The following is a 20,164-nucleotide window of genomic DNA, read 5'->3' as shown; positions in this document are numbered from 1 at the left end:
CATGACATGAAGCAGATAAAATTGTAGAAGAGTTTCAATCAAAGCAACGATAGCAGGTTAATACCATTCTTAATCATATGCCTTAAATAGAAGATTTAACTCAAAGGTTTGTCTAGTCCTTTTTGAAACATAGTCCTGGATTATCTCAAGATAGTACCTTCTGAGATAGATAGCCCGCTCATGGCGATTACACGAATTAAACCTTTACCAACTACTATTACGGTTGGGTATTGCACAGTCATCAGAAGGAATGTCAATCTTCCAAACCATAATACCACCTTCACAGCTTTAACCATCATCACTTTATTCCTTTGGCACAATCGCCTATAATTATCCTCTTACCTTTAAAGTGTCGGCTACCTCTTTGGCCTTTCCTGATAGTAAAATTTCCTTACAGTCAATGTCATTTTAACCACCTCCAAATAAATTTTCTACCTCATTTCAATCACTGCTTATTGGAAGATGTTTTCCTTAAAATCTGATGAGTAAAAAAAATATCACCATTTTTTCATAAGTTATTGCCTCAGTCTTTAGAGGTTAATCACTGACACGACTGACTCTCAATCATACTTAAAACATCTTTTATCTTAGCTCCTAATTGCTCTGAACAAATTCGACCTTTACCGGTTCGATCCATACTTTCTCGTGGTTTAACACGTGCCCCACTTGGCATCATTATAATTACGTCATATTTCCTTTATCCACATTTCTATTCTTGAGAATTTTGAATATTACCTTTCTCCTTGTAAAACCTCTAAGGTTATCCTTGAATCGTTCCTCCTGTATTCCCTAGATACAGGGCATATCAAGATACCATTTATTAATACCAGAATCATTGTCTATATACTTCTGAAAAATTTCTCCACTGATCCTTAAAGGTTGTTATTACCTTAATCCTTTCCAATTCATACTGTCAAAACTCATACTATCCCTATTAAGAGTGAAATGCCAACCTTTATGCATTCCCCTAGGATTCATTTTAAGTTACCGATGTTCTATCCTTAATTCCACCTTTAAAAAGGTACATGCATCCTTCCATGGATAAATCAAGTCATATATCCCTGATAAGGGTGTCTTATTCAATCATTCCCACCTCGATAGTATATGCCGAATTTCACAATAACATCTGTATTCAAAATGAGGTCAATCAATATGGCCTCCAAAAGATAACAACGGTTATCCGCTTTTCTTACCTAAATTGGGTAACGATAACAAGGATGTTCTGGAAGATATTGGTCGTGTTCAACGGGAACTTCTTCTTAATAAATCCTTATTTACTTTTGTTGTTTATCTCAACAGTCATCTCAATGTTGGGATATCTTTCATACTTGGCATCTCCCTTTCTGGGTATCATGCCCCCGGTCTTACACTTCACTTTCTTGAATGTAACACCCCCAAATCCGGGGTCGGAGATCCGGGTTGTCACGAGTTCCATTTCCCTTAATAACACCCAATCTTAATAAATAATCAACTACTCTGTACTGTGACCCCACAATAAACACACACACCACAAGTTATAGTCTTAGAGATGAATATCCAAAAATAATCACAAGTCGTTTTATTCCACAATTATATGCCAATACACCTTAAAAGGGTTTCTGAATAAATTTATATTTCTTTGCCATTATTACAATTGATAAAGATACATAAGTCTGGTACATCAAAAGTTGAAAGCCTAGCCTATTGGTAGTTCCTACCTCAGCTACAGCGACATCAACACCTATAGGAAACTGCGGAACGTTTCCTAATCGCTTGCGAATCGGGAGCTTGGTCCTGATCATCTTTTCTATCTGTTGTTGTGTGATGAAAGAAGAAAGCAAGGGTGAGCAGCAAGCCCACCAAAATAATATGTATAATGATTAACAATATACGAGCATTCTCATAGTACTCATGAAAGTCTTGGTCAAAAGAAATGAACCAAGTTTGATATCTTAATGCGATGAAGTCACAAAATATTCAGTATATATACATATATACTTTTCAAAATCTTGGAAGTCCTCTTCCATGCATAATATACACAGAGTTCCAGTTTATAACTGTATAAAAATATCGTTGCAAGGTGATCTCATATGTCTAACCTTGTCTCAACGTTTTTCTGAAAATCTTTGACATGCACAAGATAATCATTTACTAGATATAAGGTTAAAAGATGAAGTTACAAGATACTCCAATATACTTATATCTTTTCCGAATACTACTTGAACTACCACCGTTCAATGTATAAATAGTTCATCCCATAGATTAAGCTACAAAACAAAACTTGTATAGAATCAATCTTTAAAATATCATCAAAATAAAATGAAGTTATGAGATACTTCATTTGATGCACACATCATTTTGAAAACTTGACCCTGCCAACACTCAACAATCGCCCAACCGTAGCCTTTCTATCGAAGTGCTCTGGGTAGTGTTGCAGAAATATCCAATTGGATGATGAACTCATTACGGGAGTTTGCCGCGCCAGGAAGACCACTTACGATGATCAGTCTTAGTAGTACAACCCCACCATTTTCTATATGTAGAGGAGAACCTGTCGGATTTACTTGTCAACCGAACACTGGACTCCTAAGGAATGGACCGTCTTAGCGGAACTTTCGGGCCATTTTGGGCCAATATAATAAGGCTGGGCCGGCGCCACTCGACCACTTACGCCACTCCTAGTTCAGATGAAATCCATGACTCTGAAACGTAAAGCTCGTCCCCACTTTCCCCAAGTAGAAACTTGTTGATACGGCTCCACCAAGAAGTCGTATCTAGTTGGAAAGGAAAACTCACCGATATTTCCCAGGCGATGCCTGTTAATGGATTAACTTGTTCCAAGAATTTTACTTCCCGAGTATTGGGTAAGTAATCAAAAACTCTTTTATCAAGACAGCAACCTTGTTACGAATATAAAACACACCACAGAGCCGGATCCCTCAGGTTTTGAGCGAGTATTTAAATCCCCTTTGAAAGGAGGATCTTAATTATAAAAATGAGTTTTGGGATCCGCTCTAACTTTTAAAATCATTTCGAAGACTCGCAAAACATTTTTAAGAATGTTTGGAGTAATGCTGATTTAATAAAATAAATCAGTCCCAATATATTAGAAAATATCTGAATATTATTATTTAAATAATATTCCCGTAAAGAATAATCTTTATAAAAATAATTGAAGTAGAAGTTGTAAAACTTATACTTGAAATGAATCTTAAATAATCAAAGATGTACTTATACGAAAGTAATATCTTATTTGAATAATCAAAAGTAAGTTTGATTATTGACACATTATTCTATAATAAAATAAAGAATATTATTTAGTAAATAATCGGAGTCATAAGTCCTCGAATGAATATTCAAAATAATATTCATTAATAAAATAAACGGAGTCATAAGCCCTCGAATGAATATTCAAAAATAATATTCATTAATAAAATAAACGGAGTCATTAACCCTCGAATGAATATTCAAAATAATATTCATTAATAAAATAAAGTTATCGAATAAACCTTATTCGATTCATAGTTTTGAAAACTGTATCCATATATATATAAATTAATATATATATATATATATATATATATATATATATATATATATATATATATATACTCGGGAACATCGACTCCCGGTTTAGAAATATGTTCACCTTTTGATCCCCTATACTAAGGGTAAACTCAAATACTGCTTATTTCTAGCATATGTATTATGCAACTAAAACATTGAACCAACAGATATATAATCAAGAATATGAAACAGGCATGCATATATACCCTATCACATGCTACAATATATCGCAAGAATTTGCTAATAACAAATATGCATTTATCGCAAGATCATGCATATACACATATACATCACAACAACAGTTATACGGGTAGAAAACTTGCCTGAGTGCTCCCACATAAACTTAAGCTTAGAGTGGGTCCGATAACCTATGAACAACAACATAATTCGGAATTAAACCCCGGTCGCTTAAGAAACTAGACTTTAATCATTTAAAGTCCTAACGTTCGTTTTCGCATTTAACGATTTACTTAAGTCGCTCGAGTACCCTCGGCTCCACCATTTTTAATAATTTAACCATTACGAGTTTTAAGGCGATTCCTTTGCGAGTACCTTACCAACTGCCTAATCCACTTTACATAATTGTTTCTTACCCCAATTAGTCATTTAAGGTCTTTAACCAAGGTTTCAAAGTAAGGCAAGGGGTAATGGTTCGGTCGCGAAACGCCGTTACTTAAAACGGTCGTTTCTCCTAAACCGTACATCGGATTCAAACGAACCACATATCAAAACGAAGCTCGCAACATGAACTATCTAAACATGGAAATGGTAAAAACCTAGCAGGGAGTTATCGGGTCCTAATGTTATGAACAAAAGCAGTCTAAAGAAAATTGGACATTACGACGACTATGTTTACACGATTTCCCAATTTTATACCATTCCAATTCAACCCACAATCAATCCACAATCAAAACTCCATCCATACCATACTACAACAGCCCCAACAACTCAATATTACCAATTCATACTTATTTCCCAATTATGAACTAAGAGTTTACTTAAGTTCATTAACTAATAACCAAGACTTCCAACTCCAAAAATATCACAAAACCAACCAATCTCTAAACACACAATAATCATGCCTCTCATCAACTAAACTACTCATAACAAGCTTTAAACATGATTACACACCCATTACACTAACCCATCATCTAAACATTAGGAAATCTAAACAACAAAACTTAAGACTAAGATCATGAAGAGTTATACCTTCCTTGAAGCTTTTAATCCATGAAAGATCCTTGGAATGCCCATGGAAGCCTTAATCTAACCTCTTACAAGCTTGATCTTTCAAAGAAATCAAGAACACAAAAATTAATTTCAAGAAGTACTATTCACCATCTTCTTCCTTGATTTATAAAAAAAGATTGGCTTGCAATTAGAAGCTTAAACTTATAGGAAGTATGTAACTATCCATGGGGAAGCTTAGATAAATACCTTGCCAAATAGTAAGTGGTGGAGCTTGGATCTTCATTTTTTTATAAAAGAAGCCGAGAGCTTCATGAAGAAAATGGAGGGTTTTGTGTTTTGTGATTTGTTTTGATTTGCCTTGGTTGTTTTTTGTTTTGATTTTGGTTAATTACCTTATTAACCTTGAACTTTGTGTGGTTATCATTCATCCACACCTCCTTCCCTCCTATGTCATGCTTATGTCACTTTGTGATGTCATCATCCCTTACTTGCCCTCTTCTTATTGGTTGGATGACCTCATCATCCCTAACCTCCTTGATTAACTTCCTAATTGTTTGCCTAATGACCGCTGAGCTGTTATACGGTTCGCTTAACTTTCGCTTTCGTTTATCGTTTGAGGGATCATACCCAGGATCTTATTACTTGGGTTTCCTTAACCTTTCTCAATACATTATAATCCTTTTATGATCCTCTCTTATAATCCTTTAATTTAAATCCTTTTTATCCTGTTACCTTATAATCAATTCTTTCCGTATCTAGTGGATTTCCGGGAAAAATCAAAGTGTTCGGAATTTGATTCTGACGATCTTTACATACACTTATATACCATATAGAGTACTAATAAAATCTCAGAATATCCATAACAGAACCCCTACATAGTGTGGCATAAAAAGTTTTCTCATTCAGCATAATCTGCAAAATCACTATTCATAAGGGTTTCAAAAATTTCCAAAAATTGGGGTTATTACAGTCTCCCCTCCTTAAAAGGATTCCGTCCCGGAATCAGATAGAAAATGAATAGGGATACTCTCTTAGCATTGCACTTTCTAACTCTCGAGTAAATTTTCCCACATTGTGGTCCTACCACCAAACTCTACCTAGTTTGATAACCTTTCTCCTAAGCACTTGTTCCTTTTCACTCTATAACCCTTCCTGGTTGTTCCATAAAGGTTACGTCGGGTTGCATATCTATGCGCTCATATGCCCCTATTTATCTGGCATCCGAATTACACTTCCTTAACATTGATACGTGGAACACGTTATGACTTGCTACATGTTCGGGGGTAGGGCTAGCTCATATGCTAACTTCCCAAAACGTCTTAATATATCCAAGGGTCCAACAATTTGTGGACTTAGCTTTCCTTTCTTTCCGAATCTCATCAATCCTTTCCAAGGGTTTCCAAGGGGATACCTTTAAAACACTAGGTCCTCTACTTCCTATTCTTTGTCCTTTCGTGTCAAATCAACATACTTCTTATGTCCATCTTGGGCTACCACCAACCATCCTCTGATTAGATCTATTATATCCTTGGTCCTTTGGACTACTGCGGGTCCGAGCATCTTGCGCTCTACAACTTCATCCTAACATAAGGGAGATCGACATTGTCTTCCCTCAAGGATCTCATAAGTCGACACCTCGATACCTGACATACGATCTATTATCGTGAGAAAACTCAATCCGCGTTAAGTGATCATTCCAAATTCTTTCAAGTCTATTGCACAGACTCTTATTATAGCTTTTAGCATTATAGCTCTTGCTTCTCAATACCCACTCTCTTCCCGTTCATAATCGCTACTACCTTCCGTTCCTAATATTATACTGGTTATACTTTTGCTCGTTAGCGTTCTATAACCTTTTAATAAATGCGTCAACCTTAGCATCACGAACGTGTTTCCATTCCAAATACCACCATAACTTTACTACTCCTTTTTCAGCTGCTTCTACCTTTGGAAGCTTGTTCAATCATGTAGAAGTAAAGGAATTTGCTGAGAGATTGCTATAATCATGAACACTTGTTATATCGCATAGTTAGTACAGAAGGTGGCCAGCCTTTAGTACATGACAAGCAATTAAACAACATGTGGTATCCTACTAGGCTTCTATCACACAGATAGATAGTCATTCGGCAATACCTCCCCTTCTGGAAGGGTTTTTCTTCTCAACTTACATGAAATGAAAATGAGAGAAAGGAACGAATTGAAGAGAATTGTATATATAAAAAAAATATACTGCCACAAAATATCTGGCTTGGAACCTACCTCTGAACTATAGAGGTTTGTCATAGGAGAACAAAATATATGTGTATATATATCAAGTATTATCGCATTGTACTTCACATGCTTAAATATTTTGCTATTCCGTCCATCATTCTATGGACCCTTGCTCTTCCTCGAGCTTATACACAATCACCTTTGAAACTCCCTCGATATCGAAAATCGAACCTGGGATCTCATTCTAGACATCATCGTTACTAGAACTCTATGCTTGCATCGTAACCTTTCTCGTATAGTCATACGACTCTCTTTTCATAAGAGGGAATAAATATTCAATAGGTAGATACTCTACTTAATTAGTCTATCAATAATAACTTATACACTACTACGACCCGATTAGTGGTACTCAATCTCAACATCCATTCCAATATAACTCTCACGGTTGTAATCAGCTCATTACTCGCAGAATCATTGCTGCATTACTATGGTCCACTACTGACCTACTGTCATCATTCATTTTCTATGAAGTCTTAATATCTAACCATACGGAGTCCATACATGTCGTATCAAATCCTTCTAAGGAGTTAACATAATCACCATTCGTAATTCATGAAGAACACTCCTGATCCTGACATACATACATGACATGAAGTATATAAAATTACAGAAGAGTTTCAATCAAAGCACCGATAGCAGGTTAATACCATTCTTAATCATATACCTTCAATAGAAGACTTAACTCGAAGGTTCGTCTAGTCCTTTTTGAAACATGGTCCTGGCTTATCTCAAGATAGCACCTTCTGAGATTGATAGCCCGCTCATGGCGATTACACGAATTAAACCTTTACCAACTACTATTACGGTTGGGTATTGCACAATCATCAGAAGGAATGTCAATCTTCCAAACCATAATACAACCTTCACAGCTTTAACCTTCATCACTGTATTTCTTTGGCACAAGCGCCTATAATTATCCTCTTACCTTTAAAGTGTCGGCCACCTCTTTGGCCTTTCCTGATAGTAAAATTTCCTTACAGTCAATGTCATTTTAACCACCTCCAAATAAATTTTCTACCTCATTTCAATCACTGCTTATGTGAAGATGTTTTCCTTAAAATCTGATGAGTAAAAAAAATATCACCATTTTTTCATAAGTTATTGCCTCAGTCTTTAGAGGTTAATCACTGTCACGACTGACTGTCAATCATACTTAGAACATCTTTTATCTTAAGTCCTAATTGCCCTAAACAATTTCGACCATTACTGGTTCGATCCATACTTTCTCGTGGTTTAACACGTGCCCCACTTGGCATCATTATAATTACGTCATATTTCCTTTATCAACATTTCTATTCTTGAGAATTTTGAATATTACCTTTCTCCTTGTAAAACCTCTAAGGTTATCCTTGAATCGTTCCTCCTGTATTCCCTAGATACAGGGCATATCAAAATACCATATACTAATACTAGAATCATTGTCTATATACTTTTGAAAAAATTTCTCCACTGATTCTTTAAAGGTTGTTGTTACCTTAATCCTTTCCAATTCATACTGTCAAAACTCATACTATCCCTATTAAGGGTGAAATGCCAACCTTTATGAATTCCTCTAGGATTCGTTTTAAGTTACCGATGTTCTATCCTTAATTCCACCTTTAAAAAGGTACATGCATCCTTCCATGGATAAATCAAGTCATATATCCCTGATAAGGGCGTCTTATTCAATCATTCCCACCTCGATAGTATATGCCTAATTTCACAATAACATCTGTATTCAAAATGAGGCCAATCAATATGGCCTCCAAAAGATAACAACGTTTATCCGCTTTTCTTGCCTAATTTGGTAACAATACAAGGATGTTCTGGAAGATATTGGTCGTGTTCAACGTGAACCTCTTCTTTATAATTCCTTATTTACTTTTGTTGTTTATCTCAACAGTCACCTCAATGTTGGGATATCTTTCATACCTGGCGTCTCCCTTTCTGGGTATCGAGCCACCGGTCTTACACTTCACATTCTTGAAGGTCACTTCCTTCATCCAATTTTACTAATTTCTTACTTTCTTGTCTCCTTAGTCCATCCGCGTCTCATTATTTATTCTTCGAACTATCTCAGGGTTTCCTCGAATCCTTCCAACTTACAGGGGATAAAATATATGTATCTCTTATGCCTTCAACCATCAATTTAACTTATGGTGAATCACCCTCATCCTGACGATTACATACTTTTCTATTTCTATTACTACGAATCTTTAGGGTTTCCTCATACCCAGCTTCCTTATCATTCCTCAAACTCTATTGCCTTTATATTCCTTTCCACTTCAGTTTCTTTTTATTTTCCTTTCTCTTATCATTATTTCATGAACCAACCTAACATAAGCATCGATTTCAAACATCCCGTCATTCTGGATTCGTGTCCTCAGAACGAATCTTGACAACTTTTACAACTTAAATTCATGATTCATCATACTCGTCTACCTTTGTTCTGGCTCTAAAGCTTTTACACTATCTCTATAACCTTGGGAAGTACTTTCCTGAAAACAATTGACTGAACTTAAATCAGTTTATTATAATCTCTTGCTTCGTGCCTTCCTTGGCCTTTCACCAGTGGGTGGTCTCTCTCTTAGGAGGGTCAGTGATAGAAATAGTCTTTTATGATTCGTCAATCATTTAGAATCTCAAATGATTCCTCTATTTCCTTTAGCCAGGCTTTTGCCTCGACTGGGTCAGCTTGTTCCTTGGAACTCTGAGAGCTTAGTGACTTAAAGGTCCTGAAAGAATTTCCCACTACATTGTTTCCTCAAGGTGGTGGTTGGGAATAAAGTATAAGTTCTGTTTAGACAGGTCCATGAATTTCCGTATAGGAGTACCGTCTCAGGTCTCCTTATCTCGCTCGACTTCTATTTTCTTAGTCTAAACGTCCCCTCCTCCTCCCCATAATCGGGGTCATCCTTCATGTTTTAAATCCTCATTTTCCACTCCATTATGTTATGGGTTCCTTCTATCTTGATGGCGACCTCCCTGACTATCACGTTCAGGGCTTGCTCTAAATCTTATTCCTCAAACTAGCTTTCATCTAAGATTTCATCTTTAAGCTCTTGAACGTTTGGAACTCAAATTCTGTAGGAATACCTCATTATTCCCTTATCATTTTTCTCGATATTAATCTTTTATCTAATTGTTGGCTCTCTGCCTTCATTCATCACTTTTTCTGGCACAATATGTTCTTTTTCCGATAATTCGGACTGTATTGCAATCTCAAACAGCTTTTCAGTACCGGCTCCGGTTACCTTCACTTCTATTTCCATTTTTTTCAAAATCTCTTATAAACTCTCCCAAAGACATTATCATCTTGAGTCTCTCCTTTTTACTAAGGGTATCAGCCACCACATTGGCTTTCCCCGAATGATAAAGAATCTCCCACTCATAATTCTTGATTAGCTCTAACCGCCTCCTCTGGCGTATGTTGAGCTCTTTCTACGGGAAAATGTACTAGAGTACTTATGGCTTAGGTAAATCTCGCACTTCTCTCCATACAAGTAGTGCCTCCAATATTTAGGGCAAAACTATTGCCACGAGCCCAAGCTCATGGGTGGGGATATCGAATTTTATATTCCCTTAATTGTCTTGACGCGTACGCGATTACCTTGTTGTGCTGTATAAGAAGCACCCTAATTCCTTATGCGAAGCGTCACTACAAATCACAAAATCTCCTTTCCCATCCGACAACGCCAACATGGGAGCCGTCACCAACCTTTGCTTCAGTCCTTGAAAGCTGTTCTCGCATTTCTCTGTCCATTCAAACTTCTCAGTCTTACGAGTAAGTCGCGTTAAAGGACTACTATCTTTACAAACTTGAACGAACCTCCGGTAGTGACCGACCAATCCTACCTCTAGTAGTCGACCTAACCATGGTCATCAATTCATCAGTGGTCCTTTATTCATTCTTGTTAGGATCCTCCATGGGATCCTCCTCAGCAACTATCCCTTCTAGGACAACATCCTCAACCGCTACATCCTCAATATGAACATCATTCGATCCCGCGTTATGACACTCTATCGGATCCATAATCTGATCTCCAATAAGTAATAAAACATCATCGCGTTGTTGCTCCTCAACCTCAGGGTTCGGAGTCCCGCTACCATATACGATAACGAACTACGCTTTTATCGCGATATTTATAAGGGTTCCCATAAGGGTTTTAACTGTCAGTACTACGTTAGGTAGCCCGACTATGAACTTGGCAAAAGTTCTTATTATCTTAGTGAACTTATTATCTTAACGTCACATCATCTCTGAGGTTTATAACGCTTAGCTCTGATAGCACTTCGGTAACACCCCCAAATCCGGGGTCAGGGATCCGGGTTGTCACGAGTTCCATTTCCCTTAATAACACCCAATCTTAATAAATAATCAACTACTCTGTACTGTGACCCCACAATAAACACACACACCACAAGTTATAGTCTCAGAGATGAATATCCAAAAATAATCACAAGTCATTTTATTCCACAATTATATGCCAATAAACCTTAAAAGGGTTTCTGAATAAATTTATATTTCTTTGCCATTATTACAATTGATAAAGATACATAAGTCTGGTACATCAAAAGTTGAAAGCCTAGCCTATTGGTAGTTCCTACCTCAGCTACAACGACATCAACGCCTATAGGAAACTGCGGAACGTTTCCTAATTGCTTGCGAATCGGGAGCTTGGTCCTGTTCATCTTTTCTATCTGTTGTTGTGTGATGAAAGAAGAAAGCAAGGGTGAACAGCAAGCCCACCAAAATAATATGTATAATGATTAACAATATACGAGCATTCTCATAGTACTCATGAAAGTCTTGGTCAAAAGAAATGAACCAAGTTTGATATCTTAATGCGATGAAGTCGCAAAATATTCAGTATATATACATATATACTTTTCAAAATCTTGGAAGTCCTCTTCCATGCATAATATACACAGAGTTCCAGTTTATAACTGTATAAAAATATCGTTGCAAGGTGATCTCATATGTCTAACCTTGTCTCAACGTTTTTCTGAAAATCTTTGACATGCACAAGATAATCATTTACTAGATATAAGTTTAAAAGATGAAGTTACAAGATACTCCAATATACTTATATCTTTTTCGAATACTACTTGAACTACTACCGTTCAATGTATAAATAGTTCATCCCATAGATTAAGCTACAAGACAAAACTTGTATAGAATCAATCTTTAAAATATCATCAAAATAAAATGAAGTTATGAGATACTTCATTTGATGCACACATCATTTTGAAAACTTGACCCTGCCAACACTCAACAATCGCCCAACCGTAGCCTTTCTATCGAAGTGCTCTGGGTAGTGTTGCAGAAATATCCAATTGGATGATGAACTCATTACGGGAGTTTGCCGCGCCAGGAAGACCACTTACGATGATCAGTCTTAGTAGTACAACCCCACCATTTTCTACATGTAGAGGAGAACCTGTCGGATTTACATGTCAACCGAACACTGGACTCCTAAGGAATGGACCGTCTTAGCGGAACTTCCAGGCCATTTTGGGCCAATATAATAAGGCTGGGCCGACGCCACTCGACCACTTACGCCACTCCTAGTTCAGATGAAATCCATGACTCTGAAACGTAAAGCTTGTCCCCACTTTCCCCAAGTAAAAACTTATTGATACGGCTCCACCAAGAAGTCGTATCTAGTTGGAAAGGAAAACTCACCGATATTTCCCAGGCGATGCCTGTTAATGGATTAACTTGTTCCAAGAATTTTACTTCCCGAGTATTGGGTAAGTAATCAAAAACTCTTTTATCAAGACAACAACCTTGTTGCGAATATAAAACACACCACAGAGCCGGATCCCTCAGGTTTTGAGCGAGTATTTAAATCCCCTTCGAAAGGAGGATCTTAAATATAAAAATGAGTTTTGGGATCCGCTCTAACTTTTAAAATCATTTCGAAGACTCGCAAAACATTTTTAAGAATGTTTGGAGTAATGCTGATTTAATAAAATAAATCAGTCCCAATATATTAGAAAATATCTGAATATTATTATTTAAATAATATTCCCGTAAAGAATAATCTTTATAAAAATAATTGAAGTAGAAGTTGTAAAACTTATACTTGAAATGAATCTTAAATAATCAAAGATGTACTTATACGAAAGTAATATCTTATTTGAATAATCAAAAGTAAGTTTGATTATTGACACATTATTCTATAATAAAATAAAGAATATTATTTAGTAAATAATCGGAGTCATAAGTCCTCGAATGAATATTCAAAATAATATTCATTAATAAAATAAACGGAGTCATAAGCCCTCGAATGAATATTCAAAAATAATATTCATTAATAAAATAAACGGAGTCATTAACCCTCGAATGAATATTCAAAATAATATTCATTAATAAAATAAAGTTATCGAATAAACCTTATTTGATTCATAGTTTTGAAAACTGTATCCATATATATATATATATATCTATATATATATATATATATATACTCGGGAACATCGACTCCCGGTTTAGAAATATGTTCACCTTTTGATCCCCTATACTAAGGGTAAACTCAAATACTGCTTATTTCTAGCATAGGTATTATGCAACTATAAGCATTGCACCAACAAATATATAATCAAGAATATGAAACAAGCATGCATATATACCCTATCACATGCTACAATATATCGCAAGAATTTGCTAATAACAAATATGCATTTATCGCAAGATCATGCATATACACATATACATCACAACAACAGTTATACGGGTAGAAAACTTGCCTGAGTGCTCCCGGATAGACTTAAGCTTAGAGTGGGTCCGATAACCTATGAACAACAACATAAGTCGAAATTAAACCCCGGTCGCTTAAGAAACTAGACTTTAACCATTTAGAGTCCTAACGTTCGCTTTCGCACTTAACGATTTACTTAAGTCGCTCGAGTACCCTCGGCTCCACCATTTTTAATAATTTAACCATTACGAGTTTAAGGCGATTCCTTTTCGAGTACCTTACCAACTGCCTAATCCACTTTACATAATTGTTTCTTACCCCAATTAGTCATTTAAGGTCCTTAACCAGGTTTCAAAGTAAGGCGAGGGGTAATGGTTCGGTCGCGAAATGCCGTTACTTAAAACAGTCGTTTCTCCTAAACCGTACATCGGATTCAAACGAACCACATATCAAAACGAAGCTCGCAACATGAACTATCTAAACATGGAAATGGTAAAAACCTAGCAGGGAGTTCTCGGGTCCTAATGTTATGAACAAAAGCAGTCTAAAGTAAATCGGACATTACGACGGCTATGTTTACGCGATTTCCCAATTTTATACCATTCCAATTCAACCCACAATCAATCCACAATAAAAACTCCATCCATACCATACTACAAAAGCCCCAACAACTTAATATTACCAATTCATACTTATTTCCCAATTATGAACTAAGAGTTTACTTAAGTTCATTAACTAATAACCAAGACTTCCAACTCCAAAAATATCACAAAACCAACCAATCTCTAAACACACAATAATCATGCCTCTCATCAACTAAACTACTCATAACAAGCTTTAAACATGATTACACAACCATTACACTAACCCATCATCTAAACATTAGGAAATCTAAACAACAAAACTTAAGACTAAGATCATGAAGAGTTATACCTTCCTTGAAGCTTTTAATCCATGAAAGATCCTTGGAATGCCCATGGAAGCCTTAATCTAACCTCCTACAAGCTTGATCTTTCAAAGAAATCAAGAACACAAAAATTAATTTCAAGAAGTACTATTCACCATCTTCTTCCTTGATTTATAAAAAAAGATTGGCTTGGAATTAGAAGCTTAAACTTATAGGAAGTATGTAACTATCCATGGGGAAGCTTAGATAAATACCTTGCCAAATAGTAAGTGGTGGAGCTTGGATCTTCATTTTTTTATAAAAGAAGCCGAGAGCTTCATGAAGAAAATAGAGGGTTTTCTGTTTTGTGATTTTTTTTGATTTGCCTTGGTTGTTTTTTGTTTTGATTTTGGTTAATTACCTTATTGACCTTGAACTTTGTGTGGTTATCATTCATCCACACCTCCTTCCCTCCTATGTCATGCTTATGTCACTTTGTGATGTCATCATCCCTTACTTGCCCTCTTCTTATTGGTTGGATGACCTCATCATCCCTAACCTCCTTGATTAACTTCCTAATTGTTTGCCTAATGACCGCTGAGCTGTTATACGGTTCGCTTAACTTTCGGTTTCGTTTATCGTTTGAGGGATCATACCCGGGATCTTATTACTTGGGTTTCCTTAACCTTTCTCAATATATTATAATCCTTTTATGATCCTCTCTTTTAATCCTTTAATTTAAATCCTTTTTATCCTGTTACCTTATACTCAATTCTTTCCGTATCTAGTGGATTTCCGGGAAAAATCAAAGTGTTCGGAATTGGATTCTGACGATCTTTACATACACTTATATACCATATAGAGTACTAATAAAATCTCAGAATATCCATAACAGAACCCCTACATAGTGTGGCATAAAAAGTTTTCTCATTCAGCATAATCTGCAAAATCACTATTCATAAGGGTTTCAAAAATTTCCAAAAATTGGGGTTATTACATTGAAGGTCACTTCCTTCATCCAATTTTCCTAATTTCTTACTTCCTTGTCTCCTTAGTCTATCCGCATCTCATTATTTATCCTTCGAACTATCTCAAGGTTTCCTCGAATCCTCCCAACTTACAGGGGATAAAATATATGTATCTCTTATGCCTTCAACCATCAATTTTAACTCATGGTGAATCACCCTCATCCTGACGATTACATACTTTTCTATTTCTATTGCTACGAGTCTTTAGGGTTTCCTCATACCCAACTCCCTTATCATTCCTCAAACTCTATTGTCTTTATATTCCTTTCCGCTTCAGTTCCTTTTTATTTTCCTTTCTCTTATCATTATTTCATGAACCAACACAACATAAGCATTGATTTCAAATATCTCGTCATTCTGGATTCGTGTCCTCAGAACGAATCTTGACAACTTTTACAACTTAGATTCATAATTCATCATACTCATCCGCTTTGGTTCTAGCTCCAAAGCTTTTACACTATCTCCTTATCCTTGGGAATTACTTTTCTGAAAACAATTGACTGAACTTTAATCAGTTTATCATAACCTCTGGCTCCGTGCCTTTCTTGGCCTTTCACCAGCAGATGGCCTCTTTCTTAGGAGGGTAAGTGATAAAAACAGTCTTTTGCGCTTCATTAATCATTTAGAATATAAAATCATTTCTCTATTTCCTTTAGCCAGTCTCTTGCCTCGGCTAGGTCGGCTTGTTCCTTGGAACTCTGAGAGCTTAGCGACTTAAAGGTCCTGAAAGAATTTCTCACCGCATTGTATCCTCAAGGTGGTGGTTGGGAATAAAAGTATAAGTTCTGTTTAGACAGGTCCATAAATTTCCCAATAGGAGTACCATCTTGGTTCTCCCTATCTTGTTCGACTTCTGTTTTCTCAGTATGAAACATTTCAACCTTCTCCCATAATCGGGTTATCTTATACATTAAAAACCTTGTTTTCCACTCTATTATGTTATGGTTCTTTCTTTCTTGATGGCAACCTCCCTGACCATCACATTCAGGGTTTGCCCTAAATCTTATTCCTCAAACTATGGCTCTCATCTAAGTTCTCATCCTTAAGCTCTTAAACTTTTGGAACCCAAATTCTGTAGGAACACCTCACTATTCCCTTATCATCTTTCTAGGTATGGATCTCTTCTCCAGTCATTGACTCTCTGCCTTCATTCATCACTTTTTCTTGGCACAATATTATATTTTCCAATAATCCATACCGCATAGCGATCTCAAACAGCTTTTCGGTACTGGCTCCGGTTGCGTTCACTTCTATTTCCATTTTCTCAAAATCTCTTATCAACTCTCTTAGAGACAATATCATCTTGAGTTTCTCCTTTCTACTAAGGGCATTAGCCACCAATTTGGCTTTCCCTGGATGATAAAGAATCTCATCATCGTAATCCTTGATTAGCTCTAACCACCTCATTTGGCGCATGTTGAGCTCTTTCTGCGTGAAAATGTACTGGAGCACTTATGGCTTGTGTAAATCTCGCACTTCTCTCCATACAAGTAGTGCCTCCAATCTTTAGGGCAAAACTATTGCCACGAGCCCAAGCTCATGGGTAGGGATATCGAATTTTATATTCCCTTAATTTTCTTGAAGCGTACGCGATTACCTTGATGTGCTGTATAAGAAGCACCCTAATTCCTTATGCGAAGCGTCACTACACTTCACAAAATCTCATTTTCCATCCGGCAACGCCAACATAGGGGACGTCACCAACCTTTGCTTCAGTTCTTAAAAGTTATTCTCACATTTCTCTGTCCATTCGAACTTCTCAGTCTTATGAGTAAGCCGCGTTAAAGGGGCTACTATCTTTACAAACTTGAACGAACCTCCGGCAGTGACCGGCCAATCCTACCTCTGGTAGTTGCCCTAACCATGGTTATCAATTCCTCAGTGATCATCTCTTCAGTCTTGTTAGGATCCTCCACGAGATCCTTCTCAACAACAATCCCTTCTGGGACAACATCCTCAACCGCTACATCCTCAATATGAATATCATCTGGTCCCTCATTAGGGTGTTCCATTGGATCCATAATCCGATCCCCAATCAGTAATAAAACATCATCGCGCTGTTGCTCCTCAACCTCAGGGTTCGGAGTCTCGCTACTATATACGATAACGAACTACGCTTCTATCACGATATTTATAAGGGTTCCCATAAGGGTTTTAACTGTCAGTACTACGTTAGGTAGCCCGACTATGAACTTGGCAAGAGTTCTTATTATCTTAGTGAACTTATTATCTTAACGTTACATCATCTCTGAGGTTTATAACGCTTAGCTCTGATACCATTTCTGTAACACCCCCAAATCCGGGGTCGGGGATCCGGGTTGTCACGAGTTCTATTTCCCTTAATAATACTTAATCTTAATAATCAACCAACTACTGCGTATTGTGACCCCACAATATTCATACACACCACAAGTTATAATCTCAGAGATGAATACAAAAAATAACACAAGTCATTTTATTCCACAATTATAAACCATTTCACCTTAAAAAGGGTTTCTGAATAATTTACGTATTCCTAACCTATTGGTAGATCCTACATCAGCTACAACGGCATCAACGCCTACAGGAAACTGCGGAACGTTTCCTATCCACTCACGAATTGGGAGCTTGATCCTGTTCATCTTGTCTATCTGTTGTTGTGTGATGAAAGAAGAAAGCAAGGGTGAGCAACAAGCCCACCGAAATAATATGTATTATAATTAATAATATATGAGCATTCTCATAGTACTCATGAAAGTCTTGGTCAAGAAAAAATGAACCAAGTTTGTTATTTTAATGCGACGAAGTCGCAAAATATTCAGTATATATATACATATATACTTCTCAAATCTTTGAAATCCTCTGACATTTATAATATACAGAGAGTTCCAGTTTATAACTGTATAAAATATCGTTGCAAGGTGATCTCATATATCTAACCTTGTCTCAACGTTTTTCTGAAAATCTTTGTCATGCATAAGATAATCATTTACTAGATATAAGTTGAAAGATGAAGTTAAAAGATACTCCAATATACTTATATCTTTTCTGAATACTACTTAAACTACCACCGTTCAAGTTATAATTAGTTTCAAAAGTTCATCACATAGATGAGACTACAAGACAAGATTTGAATAGATTCAATCTTTATAATATCATTCAAAAGAAATGAAGTTACGAGATACTTCATTAAGTCACGATATATATATTCATATATATCTCTCATACATTTCCTGAAAACCTCTGTCATGTAAAGTATGAACAGAGTTGTAATATCCAATGAATTTGGAAAGAAAAGAATTTTGGCATAAACCTGATATCTTGCTGATCAGGCAAAGATACCAATAAGTAACCTTTTCTACTGTAGATGGATGAATTCCTCGTCGGTCATCACCCTGGCCGCATTCGGACCTCGCGCTAGACCGTTACCCGGCCACTCACGCGTGGATGGACTGGCACCCAGCCTCTTACACCTTCATAGACCGTACCCCGGCCTGTCGCTTATGCCGACTCAATCAGATGGACTTACTTCCCGAACATTGGGAAAGTAATCAAATTGTTGTCTGAAAATAGCAACCACGTTGCGAATATAAACTACACCACAGAGTCGGATCCCTCAGGTTTTGAGCGAGTATTTAAATCCCCTTGAAAGGAAGATCTTAAATATAAAAATGAGTTTTGGGATCCGCTCTAACTTTTAAAATCATTTTGAAGACTCGAAAACATTTTTAAGAATGTTTGGAGTAATGCTGATTTAATGAAATAAATCAGTCCTGACATATTAGAAAATATCTGAATATTATTATTTAAATAATATTCCCATAAGGATAATCCTTATAAAAATAATTGAAGTAAAAGTTTTAAACTTATACTTGAAATGAATAATAAATAACCAAAGATATACTTATACGAAAGTATGATCTTTATTTGAATAATCGAAAATAAGTTTGATTATCGAAACATTATTCTTTGATAAAATAAAGAATATTATTTAATAAAATAAGCGGAGTCATAAGTCCTCGAATGAATATTCAAAATAATGTTCATTAAATAGAATAAACAGAGTCGTAAGTCCTCGAATGAATATTCAAAATAATATTCATTAAATAGAATAAACAGAGTCGTTAGTCCTCGAACGAATATTCAAAATAATATTTATTAAATAGAATAAACAGAGTTGTAAGTCCTCGAATGAATATTCAAAATAATATTCATTAAATAAAGTAAACGGAGTCATAAGTCCTCGAATGAATATTCAAAATAATATTCATTAAATAAAGTAAAGTTATCGAATAAACCTTATTCGATTAATAGTTTTGAAAACTATATCAATATATATATATATATATTATACTCGGGAACATCGACTCCCGGTTTAGAAAAATGTTCACCTTTAGGTCCCTTATACTAAGGGTATACGCAACTACTGCTTATCTCTAGCATAGGTATTATGCAACTTATAAGCAATTGAATCAACCATCAGATATCAAGATTACGAAACAGACATGCATATATACCATATCAGCATGCTCCAATATATCGCAAGATTTGCTAATAACATTCATGCACTTATCACAAGA

The sequence above is a fragment of the Apium graveolens genome, chromosome 4 (genome assembly GCF_009905375.1).
Source record: "Apium graveolens cultivar Ventura chromosome 4, ASM990537v1, whole genome shotgun sequence".
Lineage (NCBI taxonomy): Eukaryota > Viridiplantae > Streptophyta > Magnoliopsida > Apiales > Apiaceae > Apium > Apium graveolens.
The sequence above is the reverse complement of the archived record's forward strand: the minus strand, read 5'-3'. Positions refer to the sequence as shown.